The following is a 27,049-nucleotide window of genomic DNA, read 5'->3' as shown; positions in this document are numbered from 1 at the left end:
AGTGTGACCCTGATCTGACCAAATGGCTACTGGAGATCAGGTACTGAAGAGGGACTCTCTCAAGAGGAACTTTAAAAATAAGGCCCAGCAGAAGGGCCAGCCAGGCACGGGTAGAAATGCAACCAGGTGACAGGGGGCACAGTGCTGGGGATGCCGGGTCACTGGGGCATGGACTCAGGAGACCAGGATGCGAGATGCATGAGGAAGGACAGCAGCTCCAGGTGACAGGGACACTGTAATTGTCTCCTAGGGCTGTCACAGCAAAAGGACCACAAACCAGGTGGCCGGAAATAACAGGAATTATTAAGTCACATTTCTAGAGGCCAGAAGTTGGCAATCAAGGTGTCCGCAGGCATGGTTCCATCTGGAGCCTTTGAAGGAGAATCTGTCCCAGGCCTCTCTCCTCACTGCCAGGGGTAGCCAGCAGTCCCCGGCTTTCCATGGCTTGTAGTTCGTCACGTTCTGCCTCCATCTTCACATGGCCGCCTTTCCTCTGTGTGTCTGTATCTCTATGTCCCTGTATCCCAATCTCCCTTCCCTTATGACATCAATCATGGGAGTTAGGGTCCACCTACCCCCAGCTCATCTCTTCTTACCTAGATTACATCTGCAAAAACATGATTTCCAAACAAGGTCATAGTCACATGTTCTTAGTGCAAAAATTTTAAGGGGGCGTATTCAACCCAGTACAACTGCCCAGGGGTCTGTCTAGTTCTCCTTATGGGACCGCTGCCTCTTATGTGGCCAGAATCTCTAAGCACAGGGTCAGGCAGCAGTGTCATCTCAGACTCCAGAGGCTAAGAGATGCCTCCACCTTCTGAAGCAGGGCACAACGGTGTATCAGTGAGGTGTACCACACAGAGGGAGACTCCAGCGCTCTACCCTGGGGGAGCAGGGCTGGGACTGCACAACAGCAAGAGGCAGTTAGAGGGAAGATGGAGGCCCCTAATTTGGGATTACATCTCAGCTGTGGAGGAGACAGGCCACATCAGCAAGGCTTATGATCTGAATTATATCTCCCCAAAATTCCTGTGTCAAAGGCCTAACCCTCAATGTGACTGCATTTGGAGGCAGGGATGTTAGGGAAGTAATTCTGGTTAAATGAGGTTATGAGAGTGAGGCCGTAATCCAATAGAGCTGATGTCCGTATAAGAAGAGATACCTGGGCGACTCCTGTGGCTCAGGGAATAGGGCGCTGGCCCCATATACCAAGAGTGGTGGGTTCAAACCCACCCCAGCCAAACTGCAACAACAACAAAAAATAGCTGGGCATTGTGGTGGGTTCCTATAGTCCCAGCTATTCGGGAGGCTGAGGCAAGAGAATTGGCTAAGCCCAAGAGCTGTAGGTTGCTGTGAGCTGTGATACTACTGAGAGCGACAAAATTAAGACTCTGTCTCTAAAAAAAAAAGACACACCTGAAAGCTGCAATGGCTTCATCCATTCCCTTGTCTTTGTGTTGTAACTTCATGTTCTTTTCCCACTGTCCCAAACCATTTCCATTTGATTGCCACATGGGGAATTATTTTGACCCTTGATAACAAGTTTAGAAGCTCCTTGGAATTCAATTTCACAGTTTATATTCACTTTAAGCTATTCCTGAATGGTCTCCCTGAAAGAGCATACAAATAGAAACCAGGGGGTCATTTTGAAGGTCTGGTCTGGTTTAACATCTTTATTAGCAATCTGGAAGAATGTGAAAACACCACGGTAATGAAATCTGATTCTAAGTTGGGAGTTGCTGCAATAACAGAGGAATAAATTCAGGAGAAAAACCACAGAGTAACTGAAATTCAACTTGGCAAGTTACAATCTAATATATCTGAGAACTAAAAAAGAATTCCAAATACAGACTGTCAATGGATGAGTGAGGTCAGTCAAATATTAATGTCCTAGAAGGCCTGAGGGTGAAGGCTAAGTTAATCATGCATGTTAGCAGAACCGAGATGGGCTAGACAACGATCAATGCTTTTTTGTAGAGCAAGTAAGGAAATGCTGTAGGGGAGGATTGGTGAGATGGCATTGAGAATTCAATGTTGTATTGGATGTGTTATTATTTGAAAAATCCCTCAATTGCAAAGAACTTAAAAACAATGCATCAAGGGAGGAGTGGAAAAAGAGGACTGACATTAGCAAAAACAAACAGAACGCAGGATTAATGCAGACTAAGTATAACTTGGCTGTTTTAGCAACTGTTAAAGATTATAGAAAGCAGTACAGAATAGAAGACAGGAATTCAAAACTCTGACAGGTTTTCCGTTTTCCATTCTGCCAACTAACATTCTGATTAGTTGTTTGACCTTGGGCAAGTTACATAACTCTCCAAGTCTCGGTTTCTTGGTCTGAAAATCTGAACTAGTAGAAATAGCTAATTCTTAACATTGAGAAGTGAATGCGATAGAGACACCAACAGGAACAATTATTAGTATAATCAAAGATAAATTGTCAGTAAACGTGGACTGCAACCAACAACAATAAGAATGACCCACATGTAATTGGAAAGGTTTTTATATTAATGTACTTTAATCACATTTTGGTCTGCTATGTTGCTTTACGTTGGTGATGATTTTGGCAGGGGAAATTTTCTAGACATGACATTCAACTTAGAGTTTCCATCCAACTATTCAACAGCCTCTCTGGAAGCAGAGTGTTAATGGTAAGTAGTTCACTGCCCCCATCAGCTTCTTCATTACACAATTCTACCATCTGTCCTCCCATCTCTTCTTAATCAGAATAGCCCTAATAGGCAGTCCTGGATATACTGTTTTTTTAAACCAAGAGATTATGGAATGAGAGCCAGATGGTAAATTTGAACACATCTAGGACAATCACTTTATTTAGCTACAAAAACAAACAAACAAAATTAAACAGTGGTTTCTTCTTTTGGCATGTTGGCCAGATATCTCCTTGAACTTTTTTAGATGACAAAAAATTTCCCTCCACTTATCATGTGGCACATACAATCTCCAGCCATGGCATAGTGAAGTTAGAGTGTGTCTGGTTGTAATGTTTAAAAAGAGTCTCCTGTTGCCTCTTTCAGGACTTCTTTTCTGTGGTTTTAGGCCGAAAGGCAAATGGGAATATTCTTTTTTAAAAGGAAAATATTTGAAGGGTACTTCTCGTGAACTAATGGATGTAAGGGTGGACAAAGTGTGAGTTTCCTCCAGGAGAATGTTGTAAATCACCAAGTTAAATAGAGTTTCCTCCTTCCTGAAGTTTGCTTGCTGATTTATACGTTTCCCAGAGACATGAGAGGTAATGAGGTGTGTTCCCATAAAGGCCTTTTCTGACGTTAGAAGCCCGGCTTGCCCATTGTAATTTAGACTCTGATGTATTAATTAACAAGATTGGACACATTCCTTTCTCAATTGAAAACTTGTGCTCCAATGGCTTGATCAATCTGATAACACTAAAATAAAAACCATTCTGCTCTCAAAGACTTTTCTGAGAAAAGAAATGAATGACATATTTCTTCTAGACAGTCCAGACATGTCAAGTTCTTTTTGCAAACTGAACATTTTTTGAAGAGTCAGAACTATCAAGCAGATTCTGGCAGAGACATTACTTTGAAATAACAGATCTATCATCTCAAACCTTTCCATATCATCTCGATTTTAATGCCATTGAAATAATTTACTATACTTTCAGCTATTTCCAAGGACGTATTAAACTATATTTTACAAGTAATTGTTAAGAAGTTTTGAAGTTTTTTTTAAAAGCTTGATTAGCTCAACAAATTTCTCACTTCTTCCCTGAGTGTAGTAAATCTACACTATAGCAGAGACAACAGTCCTTTAATATTTATAGTACTTTTCATCAAATATCCATTCGTTGTTTCCTAAAGGAAGTATCTTCCTCAAGAAATAAAAAAAAAAAAAATTAGCACTCTACTTTTCTGTAAACATGAACATCAAAAAAATATAATGTTCTACTTTTGCACTGCTGGTGGGAGTGCAAACTAATACAACCTTTTTAGAAGAATATATGTAGAATCTTCAAAGAACTCAAATTAGATATCCCATTTGATCCTGCAATCCCATTACTAGGTATCTACCCAGAAGAAAATAAATCATTTTATCATAAGGACATTTGCACTAGACTGTTTATCACAGCTCAATTTGCAATCACCAAAGTGTAGAAACAGTCTAAAGGCCCAGCAACCCAAGAATGGATTAACAAGCCATGGTATATGTATACCATGGAATACTACTCAGCCATTAAAAAAGATGGAGACTTTACATATTTTGTATTAACCTGGAGGGAGGTAGAACACATTCTTCTTAGTAAAGTATCACAAGACTAGAGAAGCAAAAATCCGATGTACTGAATTCTAATATGAAGGGAATAAATGATCTAATACATGGTGGGAGGTGGGGAATAAGGGAGTGGGGAGAAGTCAGAAGGGAGGATATGGGGGTTACAGTGTGTACCACACATCTGAGGGGTAGGATACAATTACAAGAGGGACTTTACCTAACAACCGCAATCCATGTAACCTAATTCTTTGTACCCTCAATGAATCTGAAACAATAAACAAAAAAAAATATATATAATGTTCCACTTTGGAATTCAGTCATATTAAAGACACTTTAGGGTGGCACCTGTGGCTCAAAGGCGTAGGGCCATGGCCCCATATACCTCAGGTGGCGGGTTCAAACCCGGCCCCGGCCAAACTGCAAATAAAAATAAAAATAAATAAAATAAATGAGGAAAGACGCTTTATTATTTGAAAAATTATGTCTTCTGACACAAAATTTGCTAATGTAGTCCAGACATGTATCAATTAACTACCTAGCTCTTAGCCTGCAAGTGAAAAGTAATTTTGGTTTGTCTCAGATTGATGTTTTTGCAGCTTATTGAAACAGAAATGACAGAATGCCAATTTACTTTCCACCTTGTAAGCTGTGTGTAAAAAATCAAATAAACAACCATAAAAGGCATATTGAATTATTTTCAGCTTGGGGCATGCAGTTCCTTTGTCTCCCTGTCTGAAGAAAAGCAGTGTAGAACATGAGGTTGAATCAGCTAAGGGTAGAATATAAATGTCTTAACACAATAACTAAGAAAATGTAGTGAAGGCTATGTTAACCAGTGTGATGGAAGTATTTCAAATTGCATATAAAACCAGCACATTGTACCCCATAATTGCATTAATGTACACAGCTATGATTTAATAATAATAAAAGAAAGAAAGAACATGAGGTTGAATAGTTCATGCGGTTTTTATGACATAGTAGTTTGCCAGCTGTCCAAGTTTGGCAGATACATCCACACTTTGGTTAGCTCTTTTATGGTGATCAGGGCTCACTTTGGGGTAGAACAAGATTTCTTTGAGATTTTGCTGATTAAGTTGTTACTATTCTCATAAAGTGAATAAAATTTCATTTTCTTTTTTTCCCTTTTATTAAGTCATATACACACAGATCATGAATACATTTATGAATTTGGGGGGTACAATGTGTTGGTTTTTTATACAATTTGGAGTGCTTACATCAAACTAATTAATATACCTTTCACCTCATTTAATTAATCATTGTGTTCATTTATATTCTATACTTGATAGATTTGACTTGTACCCTTGCAATATGCTCCATAGGTATGGTCCCACTGTTGACCCTCCATCAAACCACCCCCTTTCCCTCCCTTCCCCCTTCACATTTCTCCTTCATCCTGGGCTATAGTTGTGATCTATCTTTCATAAGAAAGTGTAATTATAAATTGGTTTCATAAAAGTTTACATGGATGGAGCTGGAACATATTCTTAGTAAAGTATCTCAAGAATGGAAGAAAATATATCCAATGTACTCAGTACTTTATGAAAAATTCATTTTCATTTATTCATGGTGCTTCTCTGAAGTTCTATGTCTTCGTTTAATCAAATGCTTTGATTAGATAGAATTAATTCTTGAGTCTTCTGATGCAAATTTTGTTAGAAAAATGTTCTCTTCCTAAGATGTCATTTAGACTTCCTTTGGTGAAGGAAAATAAATAAATAAATAAAAGCTGATTACTTGGAAGAAAATAATCGCCTTCCTATATCACCTACACCGTTTCCTTCTCCGTACAAGCATCCAGGAGATAATGGCTCTCCAATCTGCCTCTAGATGATCTTGTCTATGACAATTTAGAACATTTGCCAAATTTGCCCCATACCGAGATGAGTTATTATGCCCTATATGATCGAATCACACGTTTCCTGCTGCATCAAGGCTATCCATATATCGGAACAAATTCCATTTTGTTGTAGGTAAAAGCAAGCTGCCCTATGTTAGGTCCAATAGCACAGCATTAAACGTCTGGTACCTTAGGGCGTTCTTCACTTTTCAGATTAAAATGTCTGATAAAGACATTTGTATATTTTCATTTACTATTTATTGCCTTCAACTTGGAAGTCTAACTTCCCAAAATGTCCTTGGTTATGGGAAAAGATGGAAACAGTGTCTCTGTTATATACTAGAGAAAATGGGTCCTATATTTACACCACTAAAGCCACCTCTTCTGTCTCTAAATTGCTCAGATTGTAGTTGGTACTTTGTTCTTCAAATGCTTTTACCTGGTAGGGGCTGTGTTGTTTTCAAAACAGTTAAAAAGTACTTAGGCACCTGGAATTCTCTCCCAGAAGAATAGGAGGGAATAAAGAAGGAGAAAAAGAGAAAAAGTTAGTCTTCAAACTGTGTAAAGCTTTGGGGCACGGTGGAGTTGGGGGAAAGAAAACAAGGAACGAAAACATTTAATAAGAAATTGAAAGGCAAAGTATAGAGTTAACTGGGCATCTGAGAAAGCCCAGATCACGAGGACCTGGAGCAAGGATTGAGGGAATTTCAGAGTCCTCACACGGCTCCAGGGTGCTCTTAACAATGCAGGTTCCAGGATCCCCACACCATTCATCCTAAATCGATAGAGGGGATCGGGAGACCCAGGAATTTGCATGCTAACCCTTCCCAGGGACTCGTATGTGCAATCAAATCTGAGAGCTGCTCATGCATTAAGTACAATGCTCTGAAAAATAGCACTAGCCTGCCCAACCCCTAACTCTGCTAATGCTCTTTAATTTGTCAAATAACATAACCAAATCTTTCACTTATCATCACTATGCTTTGAAAACTAACACCGTCCACCTGGTAACAGCCTCATCAATATCTCCCATCTGTCCCCTCAATGACTCAGGTGTCTTTGGTTCTACTTTTATCCTCTCCCTATTACCAGATGAAGAGGGTCCAGCCTGCTGTCACTGTCACCATCACCCCATATGCAGAGATATGGAGAGGTCCACCAAAGTTTATTTGTTAAAAAACCAGGATTCTGGAAAATTGAGTAGCTTCTCCAAGACTGTTCTGTTCTTCCATTTCCCACATTACAGCTTTATACATTTGAGTTCAAAGACCATGTTAACTCTTATCTTAAACACTAATCGGCCGAACCCATGATCCATAGTAAACAATAATCAGTATAACTCATGATCCAAAATAACATTCCAATTCAAAAGTTAATCTCCTAAATCAATCCACCTAAACTACTCAAATGGGCGTCTTTAGGATGGGAGCTAAATTTACAGAAGAGTAAGAATGGGAGATGGGGATGAAGTTCGGGCAGGACCTAAACCAACCAGACCAGCTGGGTCACGTCTGCCCTGGCCTGACAGACTCCATCTTATTCTCACTGCATGTGCTTTCATCCCCCCATCCTCCAAAGAGCAGCCAGGAGGGTTTTAAAAATAAATATAAGATCCTATTACTCTTTTTCCTAGAACTCTCTAGTAGCTTTCTAATACACTCAGAGTAAAATTCAAAATGCTTTTCCCAGCTGCAAAGCAACACCGATTACCCCCTACCCACCCATCTCATCTCCGAACTTTCTCCCCCTTGCTTTCTGCCCATATTTTCCTTCCACGGTTGCCTTCTTTCAGATCCTCAAACCCTACGAACCTGTTCCTCTCTTAGTGCTTTTGAGCTGGTTACTAGTTAGTTGAATGGGCTAAATGGGGGAGGGTAGAATCAGGAAAGAGCTTTATTCTCCATTGTTCTGAAAGGCACTCTGTTGAAACTCCCTTCCCTTTCTCTTCAAGCTAGCTCAGACAGTGCTCAGCTGTCTGCTCATATTTTTTTAAAAATGTTTTTTTATATGTTGCCTTTATTTTTGAGCGATGGTTTTGTTGGATATAGCATTCCTGCCTGACATTTCTCCCCCAGCACTTTGAGGATGCCATCTCCATCTTGTGGTTTCCTTTCTGGTCTCACCCCTACTGTAAGGATGGTCGGCTGCCCCAGCTCAGGTCTGGCCCTGTGCTCAGGAGCCAGTGGGAGGATGCAGCTCAGGACTCTGATTTTGCCCCATCTCCTCCCCTGTGGCATCTTGCTCCTCCAAGTTGAGGACAGAGTGGGGAGAGATTAGTAAAAAGGAAGCCACAACTGGTTTATGCACCTGGAGCCATTTCAGTCACCTCTTGCTTTCAAATGTCCTGTGCCATGACTGATGACATATAAATGCTAGGTCTGTCTTGTAGGATGCACCCTCAAAGACACCTTTCTTCACTGACACCACCACAGGAGCCTCCACAGGGCACTGGTCCCCAGGTGAGCAATGTATTTTCTGCCAGATATTCAGCTCACCTCCACCACCCATCCATCCTCTTGCACATCATTGGGGGTCCTCCTAGGCAGCCTCGAGCTGTGCCAGCTTCCATAGAGCCCTCATGGTCAGTGGGCACTTTCCCACCCCCTGTGCTCCTCCAACTCCTGGAGGTACTGTGCCTGAATTCACTGGGGCATTCCCTTCTCATCCTGCCATTGCCAGCTTCTCTAGCCAACTTCCTGTCTTTAGACTTTTCCAATCAAAAGATGAGCAACAACCTCCTTGCCACAGAAATCACAGATTAGATTCTCTAAGAATTGCCCTTCAGTTCTTGCTAATAGCAACAGGAGGCAGGTCTTTGAGCTTCTGTAAACAAACTCTGTGGCTGAGAATAAGAGTCTAATCTCCCATTCTTGCAAACAATCCCAGACCCCCCAAAGTATTCAATTGCTGCCTTCTGCAAATGACTTAGAGGAGGGATCAGGACTTGTCATGTTATTCCCTACAGAAAAAGGAAGGGGAAACACCACTGCACTTTCTTCTTTACAAATACAGTTCAAAGCATGCTGCACTTGGTGACAATCTAGCAATTTCTTGTGCATGCTGCATGTCTAAGCCGCACGTCTGCTTCCTGACAAGTCCTATAGGGGTGTTCCTAGAACCCTCTGTTAGGCATTTGGGGAAGCTTTATTATCCACTGCTCTCATTTTTTTTTTTTTTTTTGAGACAGAGTCTCACTACATTGCCCCCAGTAGAGTACTGTAGCATCACAGCTCACAGCAACCTTAAACTCTTGGGCGTAAGTGATCCTCTTGCCTCAGCCTCCCAAGTAGCTGGGACTACAGGCACCTGCCACAATGCTCAGCTATTTTTTTGTTGCAGTTGTCATTGTTGTTTAGCAGGCCTGGGCCAGGTTCGAACCTGCCTGCCTTGGTGTATGTGTCTCCACCTTAATCACTGAGCTATGGAAGCCAAGCCCACTGCTGTCAATTTTGAGGATTTAGTCAATGTAAAGGAAAGCCCCATCCTTTAAGCTGTTCTTTCCTGATTGCCTCACATGCCCATTGCTATATGAACCCCACCCCCAAAAAAGTAGTGACTTAACAAGTCCTTTCTCGCAATTCTGTGATTTGACTGGGCTCAACTCCATGGTTCTTCTCTTCAATATTGATTGCACTCATTCACTAGGTTATTTTCAGCTAAGGTGCTTTCTCGCAATTCTGTGATTTGACTGGACTCAACTCCATGGTTCTTCTCTTCAATATTGATTGTACTCATTTACTTGGTTATTTTCAGCTAAGGTGAACTAGAAGGTTGATGAAGATTTCACTTACATGTCTGGCATCTACCCATTATTCTGCATAGCTCCTTGTTATAGCCTGGGCTTCCTAACAGCATGGCAGTTTTTTGGGCGATTGAACTTTTTAAAAGGCAGCTACTTCAAAGAGGGAAAACAAAAGCTGCCAGTCCTCTTTAAAGATCATCTTGCAACTGGCACATCTCCACATGTGTGAAAGAAGATTGCAATGCCAGTCCAAGTTCAAGTGAAGGGGAAACAGACTCAACCTCTTTATAGAAGGATAAGCATGTACATATAGGAAAGGAAGGAAAGGATGGATGTCATTCCCAGATTTTTTTGTACTGACCTCTCTGACTCGGAATACTATTGCCAGAGATCATGACATGGTCACTGTCCTTTTTATCATCATTCAGGACTCAGCATAAATGTCATCACCAAAACCACCACCAACTTTATCTACCTCAAATAACCCTATGGTTACTTGGAGTTTACTTTCTTCATTGCATTTCTTGGTTTTTATTTATGGTATATTGCAATCATTTACTGTATATTTACTCTTTATTTATTGTCTATTTTTAACTCCCCAAATCCACTGAATGTAAGCTCCCTGATAAAAAGCAACTTGGCTATCTTACTCTCTACAGACTCTTCATCATCTAGAAAAGAAGTACTCAATATTCTTTGTGAATGAATGAACACTTAGCTCCATTTTTTTTAACTTTGATATGTATCGCTTTATTATTACTGTGCTGCACACCTCAATGTTTCATGAAACTATCAATATACTTGCAGAGAATGTAAGATCTAAATCAAAGGCTACAGAAAGAGACCTGTGTATAGTGTTTTTCGTATTATCCTTAGTTGCTCCAAGACTTTACTTCTAAACTGCTATAAGCAATTTTTACTTTCTACACATAAGAAGCCAATCGTGAAGGAATCTGACAACTGAGGACCCAACCCCCTAAAAAATGAGCATAAGAGAAAAGCATAAAATCACAACTGAGGAATCAGACGGTAAGATTTACAATAAGTCTCATCTTTGACAGAGTATGACATATGTCATCTCTGAAAATAAATATATATTCATCCCATAGTCTCCAAAGTTGTTAGAGTCCAACTTCTTTCTAGGAAGCAGCAACATGAAGGAGCATTCTTAGTCACCTAACAAAAGCTGTCCATTATTCTTGACATTAAAAATGGAATGCTATGATTTAAAAAATATATTGAAATTTTCATAATATATTTAGAATCAGGTGGTTTTCAGTTCATTAGAATTTAGTCATGCCTGAAAAGGAACAGAAGATAGTTGCTGAGAAGCACATGCTTTATAAAGAACACCTAAATGGTAAACCTAGGATGACTAATATTAAGGATTTATTTTATTTTATTTTTTGAGACAGAGTTTCAGTTTTTCACCCTTGGTAGAGTGCCGTAGCATCACAGCTCACAGCAACCTGAACCCCTTGGGCTCAAGCAATTCTCTTGCCTCAGCCTCCCAAGTAGCTGGGACTACAGGTGCCCACCAAAACGCCCAGTGGCTATTTTTAGAGACAAGGTATCTCTCTGGCTCAGGCTGGTCTCAAACCTGTGACCTCAGGTAATACACCTGCCTCGGCCTCCCAGAGAATATTAAGGCTTTAAACATGATATTTTTTCCTCAGAGGGAATAATTTTAGTTTCTAAAGAGCATTACTTCTGATATCTCAATCCCTGATTTCAGTGGCTGCAGACTATGTACCTCTGTGCCACACTTAGGACAAGCAAAGTACATGTCAAATAAGAAACTACTCTTGGGCGGTGCCTGTGGCTCAGTCGGTAGGGCGCCGGCCCCATATACCGAGGGTGGCGGGTTAAAACCCTGCTCCGGCTGAACTGCAACCAAAAAATAGCTGGGCGTTGTGGCGGGTGCCTGTAGTCCCAGCTATTCGGGACTGAGGCAAGAGAATCGCTTAAGCCCAGGAGTTGGAGGTTGCTGTGAGCTGTGTGATGCCATGGTACTCTACCAAGGGCCATAAAGTGAGACTCTGTCTCTACAAAAAAAAAAAAAAAAAAAAAAAAAATAATATAAGAAACTACTCTTAACACAGTAATAACAGAAGATAAGCTCACATCCGAGGGTATAAGGCATGGCGGGCCACTCTCCACATAGAGCACATTCTTTGCCACTGGTAACTAACATATCGTCACTATTCAGAGCACCAGAAAGAGGGATACACCATGAAGATAATCTGGCTTTCAACTTCTGGATATTGGTAAGTGGTAAGAGAAAAATCAGAAACTCAGCAAAACCATGCCAGAGACGTTCCCTATTCATGCACTCAAAGCCAACTTCACGTATGTTCTGAGGCTTAGAGAATACAGAATGAATGCCTAGGGATATTCTGTCAAAGTTGCAAACTTGCCCTTTTGAAGGAAAATCAAAAAATGAATCAAACCACCTAATTTCAAAAGTCCAACCATAAAATTTACACACTGCTTGATTTTTCCAAATGATGCTAAATGATGGTTTCGAAGCAAATCATAGCATCGCTCTTCTAACCACCCCCCACCAATTGTACAAACAGCATACCAGATCTTTTGATTTTTACTTGGTGGCTGATATCTCAGGGTAGGGGAAAAATCGTTTTTGTACTGAATATTCAAAACTGACTGTCCCACACTGGCATTTTGGGGGTACATGGTGAATCTCCACAAGAAAAGCCACAAGAAAACTTTCACTTCTGGTTCAAAGCAGGTTAACAGGCCTGGCTTAAATCCATGAAAGCTGAGTAAACTGGGACCAAACTAGGGGCTCCAGGGCCTTGTTTAGTTCAAGCGCATCCAACTGACTTATTCTCAGCACTCTGTTTGTACTCTTCATGTTTTCTTTCTTTTTTTTTTCTTGTAGTTTCTGGCCTGGGCTGGTTTTGAACCCACCACCTCTGCCATATGGGGCCAGCACCCTACCCCTTTGAGCCACAGGCGCCGCCCCTCTTCGTGTTTTCTTTTCTGGAAGCCATGTCTTCTCCTAAGGTTTCTTTTACTCCTTCTTGATGCTCCCCCAAGACCTGATAGTCTACAGCAATGGCAGTGGGAATTTTTGCTCCAAGTTCTTCCATGAAATCCTTGCCTCATACTTGCCAGGAGTTTAGGAGGCTGTGAAACGCCCACGCGCCACGTAACTTTTCCTGAAACATTCTCTGGAAAGCTTGGCTTCTCCTAGCAGAATCTGGCCTACCAGTCTTCCAGAACTCCTAGTTCCGTTTTTTTTTTATTGTTGTTGTTGTATTGTTCTTTTTGTTTTTTGAGACAGAGTCTCACTTTGGTGCCCTTGGTAAAGTGCTATGGTGTCATACCTCACAGCAACCTCAAACTCTTGGGCTTAAACGATTCTCTTCCCTTAGCCTGCCATGTAGCTGGGACTACAGGCACTGGCCACAGTGCCTGACTATTTTTATTTTATTTTATTTATTTATTTGTTTCAGGAAGAGCAGAGGCAGCTGCCTTTATTGGGGGTCACAGGCCAGCTGACTTCAATCAAAGGCCACACACTTGATCTTGAAGTCACCATCAGCTGCCATGTAGTTGATGGCCTCCAGGTTGAGGCGGTTAGGGAACTTGAATGTGTAACCATCTGGCAGCTTGACGGTCAGGTCTGCCTGGTCAAAGCTGATGCACACCTCCGCGACACTTCCAGGCTGGAAGGGAAAGGCAGCCTCCCGCTGCTCAGCTCCCCAGGCCCCGCCGTCCTTGCTGTTGCACACGATAGTATTGGCATCCCGTGGGCATCAAAGCGGGGGTTGAAATGCAGGCACAGGTTGTTGCTGTCTTTGCCCAGGTTCAGCACAAAGCTCTTGGCGTCGGGGGCCACCTCGCCCCGTACTCTGAGGCACTCCCCAGGTTTGAGATTCAGGTTGCTGGCGACCAGACCACAAGCCATGATTGAAGCAGGAGGATGTTCCAGGAACCTGTGCACCAGCCGTCTGAAGATCTGAAGACTCCACCCCCTGACTATTTTTAGAAACAAGGTCTTGCTCTGGCTCAGGCTGGTCTTGAACCTGTGAGCTTAGGCAATCCACCCACCTCGGCCTCCCAAGTGCTGGGATTACTAGCATGAGCCTTCATGCCCAGCCTTCCCTAATTTAGTTCTAATACATCCAAAGCCAACTCTAATAAAAGTGGTTGATGAACACAAATATGTTTTTCTAGCCAAGGTTTCATGAAAAAGTAGTATTTTTGGAACATTTATTTTGTTTACTTTTCTCTCTGAGGTAATAAGTTTTTTGATAGATGTATGATATTAAAATTAACATTCTGCTTCTTAATAACACCTTGTGTTTCTTCAGATAAAATGACCTACCTTTCATGAAACTTCTTAATTTCCTTAAAAGACAAAACAGAATTTTATTTTCCCTGGGCAAAGTCAAGGGGCAATGTTCATGTTATACCTTTGATTTTTTTTTTTTCTCCATAGTTAAATGTTATAGTAAATCAACATCTTTAAGGTACCGTACTTTCTGGTAGGAATACGTGACCCATTATGGCATTATTTTTACTGGGTTAATAATGACAGTAGTTAATTATCTTGAGTACTTACTTTGTGCCAAGCCCTGGGCTATGTGCTTCATGTAGTCCAAATCATGGATTGGTCTAAGCATAATGATCAGAAGAATATTCTGCTGCCTGTGGGTATGTGTTTCTGACTCTCAGGAAAATACATTTCACAGGCACCACCAACCTAAACAACTTCCCTCCCCACCCTCTCAAATCTCTAAAAGAAAATCATGTGACACATTACATTTCAAGGGCAAATGATCCCTTTCCTAAGATAACTATGCTGTTTTATTATGTACTACGTTGTTTACTTAAACAGAAGACTCACAGACATTTCTTTCTTTTTTTTTTTTTTTTGTAGAGACAGAGTCTCACTTTATGGCCCTGGGTAGAGTGCCGTGGCCTCACACAGCTCACAGCAACCTCCAACTCCTGGGCTCAAGCGACTCTCCTGCCTCAGCCTCCCGAGCAGCTGGGACTACAGGTGCCCACCACAACGCCCGGCTATTTTTTGGTTGCAGTCTGGCCGGGGCCGGGTTTGAACCCACCACCCTCGGTATATGGGGCCGGCGCCTTACCGACTGAGCCACAGGCGCCGCCCTCACAGACCTTTCTTTTTGAGATGTTAGTCAACTATTACCCCCAAAACAGGGTACTTCTTCATCAAAAATATATCAATTATATGACTTTCAGCAATCTCTCTTAAATAGCATTTCTATTTATGGATATCTTTATGCAAGGAAGTAAGGATAATTGCAAGCTTGCTACTTCATATCTCTTATTAAGTACATCTGTTTATACCTTAAATAAATAACAACGTTTCAAGTGAATATGCATTTACATGATACATTAAATGCTATTCTACACTTGACCTTAGCCAAAAGGCTGAGAAGCAACATTTTAAATGCTATTCTAAAAATTGATGTTCTGTTAAAATTCTCCCAAACCATGTAAATGTGTTTTCATTTTCCACATTAACCAACTTACTTATAGATTTTTTACAAATACTATCCCATAAAACATACGACTAAAATGCTTAGAAATACGTCCACCCAGTGGTTGCTCCTCAATGCCCACAACCTAGCTAAATATTCCCCACTGAAAATTCTGGTTTCAAAATCATTGCTCATTTAATTGATGGCCACTGTCTTCATCACACAGCTGTTAGCCCATAAAGAAGATAGTTAATGAACTTGACATAGACATGGCATTAACTTTTTTGCCCTAAAGTTAATCATAGGATATATTTTTAAATGCATTTTTGATGTGCTAAACTTCACTAATAAATATGATTAAGTAAAATAAGTTGAGAGGAAGAACATCAATTCAACGAAGATTTCTTCCCATTAGGCAGTGGATTTATATGTGAGCAAAGGGAAATTTAGTGTCCGTACTCTCATGTCTATTGGAGAGAATTTGGCTGTGATCCAGGCACTGAGTTGTACCTTCATTGAGCTAAGCCAGAAAAACACTGACTGATACATCAAGATTATGGTCTCCAATAGAATGTTACTCGGGGATTTATTCTTACATGTAATAGACTTTTTTTCCTGTCCTTCATATCAAAATTAATATTATAATTCCTTGCCAGACTAAGAAAAGATGATATTTTATGCCTAAATGTATGAGGGGAATAAACAAAACTGAAATAGTAGATGCCTAAAAATAAAATGGGTTTCATTAAAGAAACATTCTCTTAAAACTTGTAAGTGGATTTTACATTAAATATTATACATCTCTGAAACATAACCCAGTTACTCACTTTTTTAAAAAAAACAACAGTGTAAAATGTACTTGTTGCTCTGTTTACTGTGACTGCCCTTGTGATGTCCGTGTTTCAGAGAGTTATCCCTTACTGGCTCATTTGATAATATACTAAACTCTAGGAATAAAAATAAGCCCTCTGGCACTTAGAACAATAAAGATTAACAATGACTATAGAAAGACATTTTGTCATATAACACTATTTTAATTTTATTATTATTATTATTTGCAGTTTTTGGCCAGGGCTGGGCTTGAACCTGCCACCTTTGGCATATGGGGCTGACGCCCTACTCCTTTGAGCCACAGGCGCACCCTGTCATATAATACTCTTTAACATTAATTCTTTCTATGCTTCTGCACAGCAAAGGCAATGATTAAGAAAGTGAAGAGCCAGCTCACAGGATGGGACAAATAATTGCAGACTATCCACCTGACCAGGGATTAACAACCAGAAGATATAACAGAACATATAGGGAGCAACTCAACAGCATAGGAAACAAACAGGCAAAAGATCTGAACGGACACGTTTCAAAAGAAGACAAACAAGAGGTCAACAGGTATATAAAAAAATGCTCACCATCTCTAATCATCAGGGAAAAGCAAATCAAAATCACAGTGAGATACCATCTTACTCCAGTTACAGTGGCTATTACGAAAAAAACAAAAAGCAACAAATGCTGGTGAGATTGTAGAGACAAGGGAACTATTATATGCTGTTGGTGGGAACGCAAAGCAGTGCAGACATTATGGAAAACAGTACAGAGGTTCCTCAAAAAAAAAAACTACAAATAGAACTACATGTGATCTAGCGGTCTCACTGCCGTGTATATATCGGAAAGAAAGGAAACCAGCATGCTGAAGAGATAGCCGGGCTCCTATGTTCATTGCAGCATTAGACACAACAGCCAAGATATGGAATCAACCTAAATATTTATCAAGGATGAATGGATAAAAAAAGTGATACACACACAGAGGGTAGTCATAAAGTTCCTGTGCAATTGAAAATAGTTTAACATAGTAAACTGCCCACGAACTTCATGGCCACCCCTGTGGATCATATATAGATGTGTATATATACACACAACAATGACACACACACACACACACCATGGAATAGTCTTCAGCCATAAAAAGATGAAATCCTATCATTTGTAGCAGCAGTGATGAAACTGGAGGTCATTAAGGTGAATGAAATGCCAGATGCAGAAAGGACTATCCCATGTTGTCCTCATATGCAGGAGTTGCCAAAGTGGATCTCATGGAGGTAGAGATCAGAAGGGTGGTTACTAGATGCTGGGGAGGGACAGGAGAAGGGAGGAGGAGGGGATGTTTAAGGGGTGCAAAACTACAGTTAGATAAAAGGAATAAGTTCTAGTATTTAATAGTAAAGAAATTATAGTTAGTAATAACTTATAATAATAAGTTATACTATAGTTAATAATAACTTATAATAATAAGTATATATTATGTAAAATATATATTATGTAATGATATATAATTATGGTTAATAATTTATTATATTTCAAAATACCTAGAAGAGAAGAATTATGTTCTCCACACAAAGAAAAATGTTTGAGGTGATGAATATTCTAATTACCCTGATTCGATTATTACACATTGCATATGTGTATAAAATAACACATGTACCCCCAAAATATGTACAACAATGATACATCAATAAAAAATATTTCAGCTGGGCACAGTGCTATATGCCTAGAGTCCCATCTACTTAGGAAGCTGAGGTAGGAGAATCACTTGAGCTTAGGGATTTGAGGCTGCACTAAGCTATGATCACGTCACTGCCTTTCAGCCAGAGTGACAGAGTGAGATCCTGCCTCTACGAAAAGAAAAAAAAAGACATAAAATGTAATAATAAATCAATAATGACAATAATGGCTTTGAATCAAAACTTTCCCCCATTTGCCCAGGTCTAAAATGATGCTATTTTTGAACACTTTGATATAGTTGATTTCATCATTTTCTCCTATGGCAATCAAAACCCCAAAATGAGTATAAAGATGACATCAGGTTTGGGATAATGGCAACAGCCATTGAGAAGAGGAAATTACTTTATATTTGAATGGGATCCATTTTTTTCAAGCACAAAATCAGTACTCTTTTCCCTCAGCACAAAATTTACTTGCTGGGATAGAAAAATACCATTCAGGCTTCCTGGGCTCAGCCTTCCGTCTGATCTAATCTTGGCTGAAGGCAGAGTCACAGAGTAGATGTGAGTGAAGACGGAGCGTCTGGTCTTTGCTTCATTTAGCAGAGGCATGGCAGCCACTGCAGTAGTTTTCTTCATCAGTCATAACCTTCATTTAGCCCACTGCTTTCAGGACAGGGCTTCACCTCTCACACGGCTTCCATTTCTTCATTAGATGACAGACTGTTGGCATCTGAAGTATTTGTCAGAGAATAATTTCTACTTTTCAAAAACAGCTACACAAAAGTTTCTTGGGCCAAAGTACTCTTTCTTTGGATTTTTTTTTTTTTTTTTTTTTTGACAGAGCCTCGCTGTGTCATCCTGGGTAGAGCGCTGTGATGTTGTAGCTCACAACAACCTCAAATTCCTGGCCTTGAGCAATCCTTTTGCTTCAGCCTCCCAAGTAGCTGGGACTACAGCCATGTACCACTATGCCCAGATAGATTTTTCTATTTGTAGTAGAGACAGGGGAGTTCTTACTCAGGCTGGTCTTGAACTCATGAGTTCCCAGAGTGCTAGGATTACAAGCATGAGCCTCTCTGCCCAGGTTTCTTTAGATTTCTATAAGAAAGAAGAATAAAACTAGTATGATTTTATTTTCAAAACTCTCATGGTCAAGTCAGCAACTATTTACTAAATATTTGCAGTCTATAAGGTACTATATTAATCATAAAATAGGGATTAGATAAGTAGAGGAGATTTCACTGAAATGAGAAAATAAACCAAAAAAGCCCGCTACTGCCTTCCAGTTGCCAATGATCTGATGGCTGAGAAAGAGACATGCGCTGATACTAACCGGCTGTAAACCAAGCTGTGCCAGGTGGTACCAAAGAAGCTCAAGCCCACTGCGAGTGGTAGGGATGTGGAGTTTCTGAAAAGCTTTCTGGAAAGGTGACAATTCTAAAGCTGCAAAGTTTTCAACAAAGTGGAAGAGCATTACAGACCCAGAAGGGAACTCGTAGTAGGTCTCATTCTGGGAAGAAGGCTGCAGTGAGGGAGTACAAAATATGCTCTGGGATAAAGTGGGAGGTAAACTGTAAAGGACAGAATGGCTTCCTTCTCTCTTGTAATTCCTTTTGTTGTTGTGATTTGGAAGTGCATAAACACAGAGTCCATTCCTAAAACGAGTTTACTACTGCACCACTGTGCAGCATCCAGAGATGGCTGCTGACCGGTCCAGGCCTTTCCCCTCGATGGCACTGCACCCGGTATAAGGAGCCTTGTCTCTGCCGTTCCCAACACTCTTTCCTAGATCAGGAACCAGTAAACACTTTCTAAAAGGGGGCCAGATAGTAAATGTTATATGTCTCATAGGCCACATAGCTATTTGATGCTGCTATTGTAGCACAGAAGCAGCCAGACAGTACGTAAAGGAATGGAAAGGTGAGATTGTGCTCCAATAAAACTTTATTTCAAAAACAGATAGTAGCAAAAGCAAATATAAACAAGTGGGATTACATCAAACAAAAACTTCTGTTAGCTGGGCATTGCGGTGGGCACCTACAGTCCCAGCTACTTGGGAGGCTGAGGGAAGAGAATCACTTAAGCTCAAGAGCTGGAGGTTGCTGTGAGCTGTGAGGCCACGACAGTCTACTGAGGGTGATAAAGAAAGACTGTCACTAAAAAAAAACAAAAAAAACCCCTTCTGTTCAGAAAACAGAACAATCAACAAAATGAAAAGGGCATCTACATAATAAGGGAAAATATAGTATTTGAAAGCTATATACATGATACAGGGTTAATATTCTAAATGTATACGGAATTCACCCAGCTTAATAGGAAAAAGTTGAGCCGCAAGAAAATTCTAGCTTCAAATAACCTTATTAAAAAAGGGGCAGAGGGGCAGATGGGCAGCACCTGTGGCTCAAAGGGGTAGGGCACTGGCCCCATATGCCGGAGGTGGTGGGCTCAAATCCAGTCCCAGCCAAAAACTGCAAAAAAGATGGGGGGGCAGAGAAGCTGGACATTTTTCCAAAGAAGACATACAAATGGCCAGCAGGTAGAAAAAGGAGCTCAAAATCTATAATCAGAGAAATGCAAATCAAAACCCTAATGTCAAATCACCTCACATCCACTAGGATGGCTATTACCAAAAAACAAGTAGTAAGAAGTATTAACAAGGGTGTGGAGAGAAGGGAACTCTTCATGCTTTGATGAGAATGTCAGTTGGTACAGCCATTATAGAAAACAGTACAGAGTGGGAGAGGTGGGCCGAGGGAGGGTGATTGGTGGGATTACACCTGCGGTGCATCTTACAAGGGTACATGTGAAACTTAGTAAATGTGGAATGTAAAGGTCTTAACACAATAACTAAGAAAATGCCAGGAAGGCTATGTTAACCAGTGTGATGAAAATGTGTCAAACGGTCTATACAACCAGTGTATGGTGCCCCATGATCGCATTAATGTACACAGCTATGATTTAATAATAAAAAAAAGAAAACAGTACAGAGGTTCCTCCAAAAATGAAACCTAAAACTACCATATCATCTAGCAGCCACACATCTAGGTACAAATATAAAAGCAATGAAAGTATCTCCAAGCAGTATCCATATCCCATGTTCACTGTAGCATTTATTCATAATGGCCAACATATGGAAACAACTTACTTGTCCATCAATGGGTAAATGAATTCTAAAAATGTGAGATGTATATATGTATATGTGTATACAATAAACTTAAAGTGTGATATATTTTTCAATCAAAAAAAAGGAAGGACATTCTGCCATGTTCAATAACACCGAGGAGCCTTCACAGCATCATGCTAAGTGACATAAGCCAAATGCAGAATGACAAATAGTGTGTGATCTCACTTACATCCAAAATCTAATGAAGTCGAATGCTTGGAAGAGCAGAGTAGAAAGCTAGTTTCCAGGAGCAGCTGGGGGCTGGAAATGAGGAGATATTGGCCACGGGGTACAAACTTCCAGTTACATAATGACTAAGTTTTGGGACCCCTGGTCATTGTGTGTAGACTCCCACAGTTCTGGGTATTTTCAGAGACTCCTACTTGCTCTTGCTCTAAACTTCAGCTCACACTGTGTGTTCTATAGTACTGTCAGATCCCTTCCCCAGCCTGCTGCTAACAAACCTGGGATAGGACCCGATTTTGAAGGGAAGGATGAGAAAAGTTGGTCTTCTCTGATATGACCCAACCTAATCTATATGCAGTGGAGAATCACTGAAGATTTTGATCGGGAGAGAACTGTGTGCAGATTTTTTTTGTCCTTAAAAAATATAGTTCTGCAACGAAGTGTTGTGGTGGACACCAGTAGTCCCAGCTACTCAGGAGGCTGAGGCAAGAGAATAGCTTAAGCCCAAGAGCTGGAGGTTGCTGTGAGTTGTGATGCCACAGCACTCTACCAAGGGCAACATACTGAGACTCTGTCTCAAAAAATTTTAAAAAAGTGTAGTTCTGACAACAAACTACAACATAGACTGAGGAAGATAGAAAAGAGGGACGGGGTGCAGGAAGGAGAGTCGGCAGGCCTTGGTGTCAGTGGCTGCCAGGGGCCGAGTACTCTCAGAACGGTGACACCTGTGTGTCACTTCCTCTTGGTTCTTAAGCCTACCACTTCCTACTGGGCATACTCTTCCTTATGCACTTGTGAAAACCCATAGAACACCCAGTCAAGAGTGAGCCCTAAGGTGAAGCGTGTACTTCGGGTGATGGTGACGTGTCAGTGGCGCTTCACCAGCTGTAACGAGCGTGCCGTGCTGCTGGCGGTGCTGACCGGCGGGAGGCTGCCCGTGGTCGAGGACAGGAGTGTAGAACTCTTGTACTTCCTGCTTGATTCCGCTGCCTGCCTAAGAAAAGGTGGGTAGGAGGAGCATTTTAAAAAAAAGTCTCTGGCAAGGAATAATCCCAGCCATAATTTGTCATGTGGCGTATCCGGATGCCGTTTACAGCCTGGGCAGACCCAGTCAGTGGGTCAGTCCACAGAGATAAACCTCCAAAGGGGATTTTCAGGATAGTGGAGTCGGAAGACTTTGAGGAGCCTGCCTTAAGACTGTGGTCTAGACAGACTGCTAGTGGATTGTACTCTTCAAGACAGGTAGAGAAAGAGCTCCTGTCCCACGTTCCTTCTCTCGGGGTGGTGCTGACACACTCCTCCTGCAGACAGGTGGGGCGCTTGCTCCTCCTCCCCACCTTGAATCTTGTGGGGCCTAGGACAACAGCAGAACTGACGCTGTCAAACTTCCGAGGGGAGCACAGAGAGGCAACACCCATTTCCCCCGATCCTCTGGCGACGCACTCTTCTAGATGCCAGCCACCGCCTGTGAGGAAGTTGGGAGACCACACAGAGGCCAGGTGTGGGTTTCTGGCTTCCAGCTTCAGCTGGGATCCAAATCAACAGGTATCCATAGTCCCAGGAAGTAAGGAGGTGAGCTCCAAGAGAATTCCAGCCCCAGACACCGTTTACAACGACATCCTGAGAGTCCCCCCAGGAAAAACCATCTAACTGAGCCCAGTCAGCACCCACAAGGACGCGAGAAAACACTGAAGTGGCTGCTGTTGCTTTGGCGTGAGTCGTTACCAGCAGTATATTACAGCGTAAACACAGTGAGTACGAGAAAGAGGAGGAGCTCGCGCGGTTGATTGTTACTGTTTAATAAACCAATAGAAAAGAATAATTCATAATATCCTGCCCAGCTCTTACATTCTCCTTTCAACATTTTGGATAAGTGGCCCCAAGACCTCGTTTAGTGACCACCATGCTGCCTGCCATTGCCAGGTGTGTTAGCGAGTGGACGGGACCACGCTTTCTCCAGGGAAAATGGACTACACGTGCCAGAAAGATGAAAAAATTGCTATCTGTGCATTAAATATAAAAATAAAAAGTGTTGTTTATTTTTAAATCTGTAGGATTTAATATCGGTGATTTAACTCTATCAACCTCCCATGCATCAAGATTAAATCCTACAAATACATTCGTATTAAACAGTAACAATGCATCAAGACGGGAGGTTGATAGAGTTAAATCACTGATATTAAATCCTACAGATACATTCATTTTTAAGATTTTACAAAATCACATCCTTATCTGTAACATCTTAATTGTCTTTTACTTTTTTATGAATGTAGTCACTTATCTCTCATGAACTCCCACAAATCTTGAAGAGGTCCTTTGGCGTGCACTTTAATCTAATTATAGCAACAGATCTGGTGGCCTATCATTCATTTGGGGGCAATGAGATGCACGATTTAACAGGGCCACATTCTTGGGCTAATTCCTGTCTTTAGTCAGCCAAGGTGCAGCTGTTTAAGCATTTCCAAGGTTGCAGAATGTGGCCACTCCTGCTTCTAAGAAAACACCCTCCCCTTCATTCTCCATAAAATTCTCTCCCACTTGTGTGCAAAGAATAATAATCTTCACTTCTCTGGCTTCTGCTGCCCATGCCTGCCTCTCATTTGAATAATGTCCCTCTTTACTTCTTACTCCCAGGAGCTGAGAGTGGTATGACCTAGCTAGTCAAAGTCACCATCTTCCTCTTGGTTCTTAAGCCTACCACTTCCTACTGTCTCTGAGACTTTCCTTATAAATCAATCACTTTCTCTACTGCAGTTTCAACCACTCCCTCTTTCCTGACTTTTGACTCTCCAGCTATAAACATTAAAAAAATTTCACTATTCTAAAAAAATAATTCTCCCTTATCTTTGCAACCTCTTGAAAATGTTGCTCAATTACTATTTGTCCCTTGTTCCACTGCCATCTGGATATTGCCCACATGGCTTTAATTGTTAGAGTTACCAGTGATCCTCTGGAATTATTTTCAGTCTTACTTGATCTTTGTAAGGGTTTAGAGATTTTCGGCTATTTCACCCTTTGGAAATAATATATCTTCTCTGACTTCCATATCATTCTCTACTAATTTAATTTATTTTATTCCTTCCTTCCTTTTTTCTTTCAACAATGTACAGGGTATAACTTGTCACAGAAAACAGAGGCAGAGCCCAGCAGTCCCAGCTTTTCTCAGTACAGCAGCAAAACCCTTCAGGTGACTCCCTTTCTCCTCTGATGTCCCCAGTGAGTTGTTAGCTTCCACTTTCATGCCAGCTATTTCAGTCTCAAGATGAATACTATGGTTAGGAGTCTGAAGTCATCTTCCTTGAGATGGCCCAAACAGGCAAATCCACACCCTCGGTCCATTTTTTTTTTTTTTTTTTTTGAGAATAAGGAAACTAATAGCAGCTCTCAGATTTCCCACTTCCTTTCTGACCATACTCCTAGACTGTCCTATCACTGACAAGGAGATTGGCTTAGTTTGATCACTACCCACCTCCTAAGGAATAATGGGGTGGTGGGGAGGGCACAGGATCCCCATGCATCCCAGCTTCTGTCAGCCATGCAGGCAGGCTTAGGAGATATTTCTCAGTCTTTTCTAATGTCCCCTTACTTTGACTAGCCTTCAAATTTTGGTCTTTTCCAGGATTTCTTTCTTAGAACCTCATTCATGTCCACTGTTCACATTCTGCCTTAAACCTTGTAAATCCCCAAATCATTTTCTTGAGACCAGGTTTCTTTTCTTGGCTATGAATGTATATATCCAAAGATCTTTCTATCAGGCCTTTTCCCAGACATGTCAAAAAGTCAACATTTCAGAAAATGAAATTCATTGTTTCTATCCCCAGCGCCACTCATTTCCCAGTTCTTAGTTTCTGCTCTGCTGGTTGGTGGCACCATTTTATCATAACTGTCCACCCAACCAAAAGAACAAATCGCTGTTCTCAGGGCCTCCTCTCCCTGACCCACTTAGTTTCCAATTCTTATGTCTACTTCCTAAGTATCTCACTGATATGTCGCCTCTGTACCCCCACTGCCACCTCCTCCAGCGTGATGTCCCATCACCCCCTCTCGTCTTATCACATGTTTAATCCAGGGCCTGCTTGTATTGAAGCACGTTTGTTTGATTTTAGGTCTTTGTTTGTGTCTATACAGCACGTTTGATTTTAGGTCTTTGTGTATTTTCCATCACTACTGAATTTTAAGGTACAAGAGTGTAAGAAACTTTTCTATTTTTGAACCCACTGCAACTACTGCAACCTGGTACATGGTAAATCCTATGAAACTGACATTAATTCAGTTGGCCAAGCTCATGCATACAGAAAAGATAATACCAACTCCCTACACTGAGCTTTCTTTCTAGTCTTAGGGTGAAATACTTTAAGAATCTCTTTCTAATGTCTCAAAATAATGAGTACAGTGCTCTCTACCAATGGCAACAAAAGCACTCAAAAATATTTATATATTTTTAAAACCCTGAAAACAAACCGATGTGTTTTATTAATTTGTTTTCTCACTTCTTATTTGGTTCCAGTCTATGGCATTACCTGTGGACTTCCCCCAGTGGTTAATTCCATCAAATGGAATCTTGGCTTCGGTCAGGTCCAAGGCTTTTTCTGGATCTCATGTCTTATGATTCTGTGATTTTGTGATAAACAAGCACATTAAGTTGGAGTAGGAAAGTGCTATCCCTGATGACATCCTGAAATAATTATTTGGTTCAAAAATGTGAATAGTTTATATTAGTAACATGGAGTAAATTTCAATCTTTGAAGTTTTCAAGGGTATGATTAGTTTTTCTGAAATGACTATTTGAGAATAGCAATAAAGTCTTTTAAATTAAGGTAAAAAGTTGAAGGCATATGTCTATGACTATATCACAACTACTGGAATAAATGATAACTATTAAAATACTCCTTTCTCAAAAGATATTTTTTGTGTAATAACTATTTCCATAATATGCCTTTATAATGAAAACTAAGATAATATTAAAGTACCATAAAACAATTGATCACACCATATTTAAATAATTTGATTAGGCTAGTAGAAATTTTCTTTGTTTCTAGGAACACGGAAGTGGTTATCAATTAAGTTGTTACAAATAAAAAAAAGTTATCCCTTCTAAATAAGTTCCTTATTTCCATTCTATTCTTCACTTCTCTTTTTGCTTTGAACATTTTGTCCTTGAAACTGACATCTTTCCTCATAAATTTGGTTCATTTTTCTTAAGGTGTGAGGAACACTGTGTCTTATATGTATATAGTGTTTTGTGGTTTACAATGACCTCAATCTGTTTAACTATATCTAAGCCACATGTTAATCTCGTGAGAGAGATAAGCCAGATGTAATTTCCCAGATGAGGAAACTGTCACTTTTTTTCAAGATCGCCTGATTAGTAAGTGATAGAACCAGGACAAGATTCAAATATTCTGGTATGTAGTCTAGTACTCTTTGAAACTCATCAACCATTCTACTTTTAAAAAATAAATCTCCCTCTGCCTTTTATAAACCACCCCTCAGATTGCATGGGGATGTCCAGAGGATGAAATCGCTTATTGACTTCCAGTTACTCCTTTCTTCTTGCCATTTCAGTTTTGAAAGGGCAAACCTTGGGAAGGTGTCCAAGTTTCATGCACTGAGAACTTTCCTTCTTGGGACTTTGGAGAGTCTAGTCAATTTTGTGAAGATACATAAAACTATTCTTCATGTAATATTCATAAGACAAATGAATTTTTAAAACTTGCAAAGATGACTAAGTTATAACTTCACAAGCTGTATTTCAAAACATATTTCTTCTTCTTGTGGCCCTCACAGAGTAACTTGTACCAGCCTCACCCTCTCACCCAAAACAACTATACAATAGACAAAATGTACGAAATTATTATTTTCAGA

General features: G+C 40.6%; 2 pseudogenes across 1 annotated transcript; both read right to left on the bottom strand.

The window, feature by feature from the left end:
- Positions 1-337: 337 nt before the first annotated feature.
- On the bottom strand, positions 338-12,967 carry LOC128591482 (peroxisome biogenesis factor 2-like; annotated as a pseudogene).
- Positions 12,968-13,327: 360 nt separating this feature from the next.
- Positions 13,328-13,803, bottom strand: LOC128586809 (galectin-1-like; annotated as a pseudogene). Its single transcript, XR_008380303.1, has one exon. The product of XR_008380303.1 is annotated as a galectin-1-like (transcript).
- Positions 13,804-27,049: the final 13,246 nt, after the last annotated feature.

Source organism: Nycticebus coucang, chromosome 1 (genome assembly GCF_027406575.1).
Source record: "Nycticebus coucang isolate mNycCou1 chromosome 1, mNycCou1.pri, whole genome shotgun sequence".
In the NCBI taxonomy this organism is placed as follows: Eukaryota; Metazoa; Chordata; class Mammalia; order Primates; family Lorisidae; genus Nycticebus; species Nycticebus coucang.
Note: the sequence above shows the minus strand (reverse complement) of the source record. Positions and strands in the feature narration are given on the sequence as shown.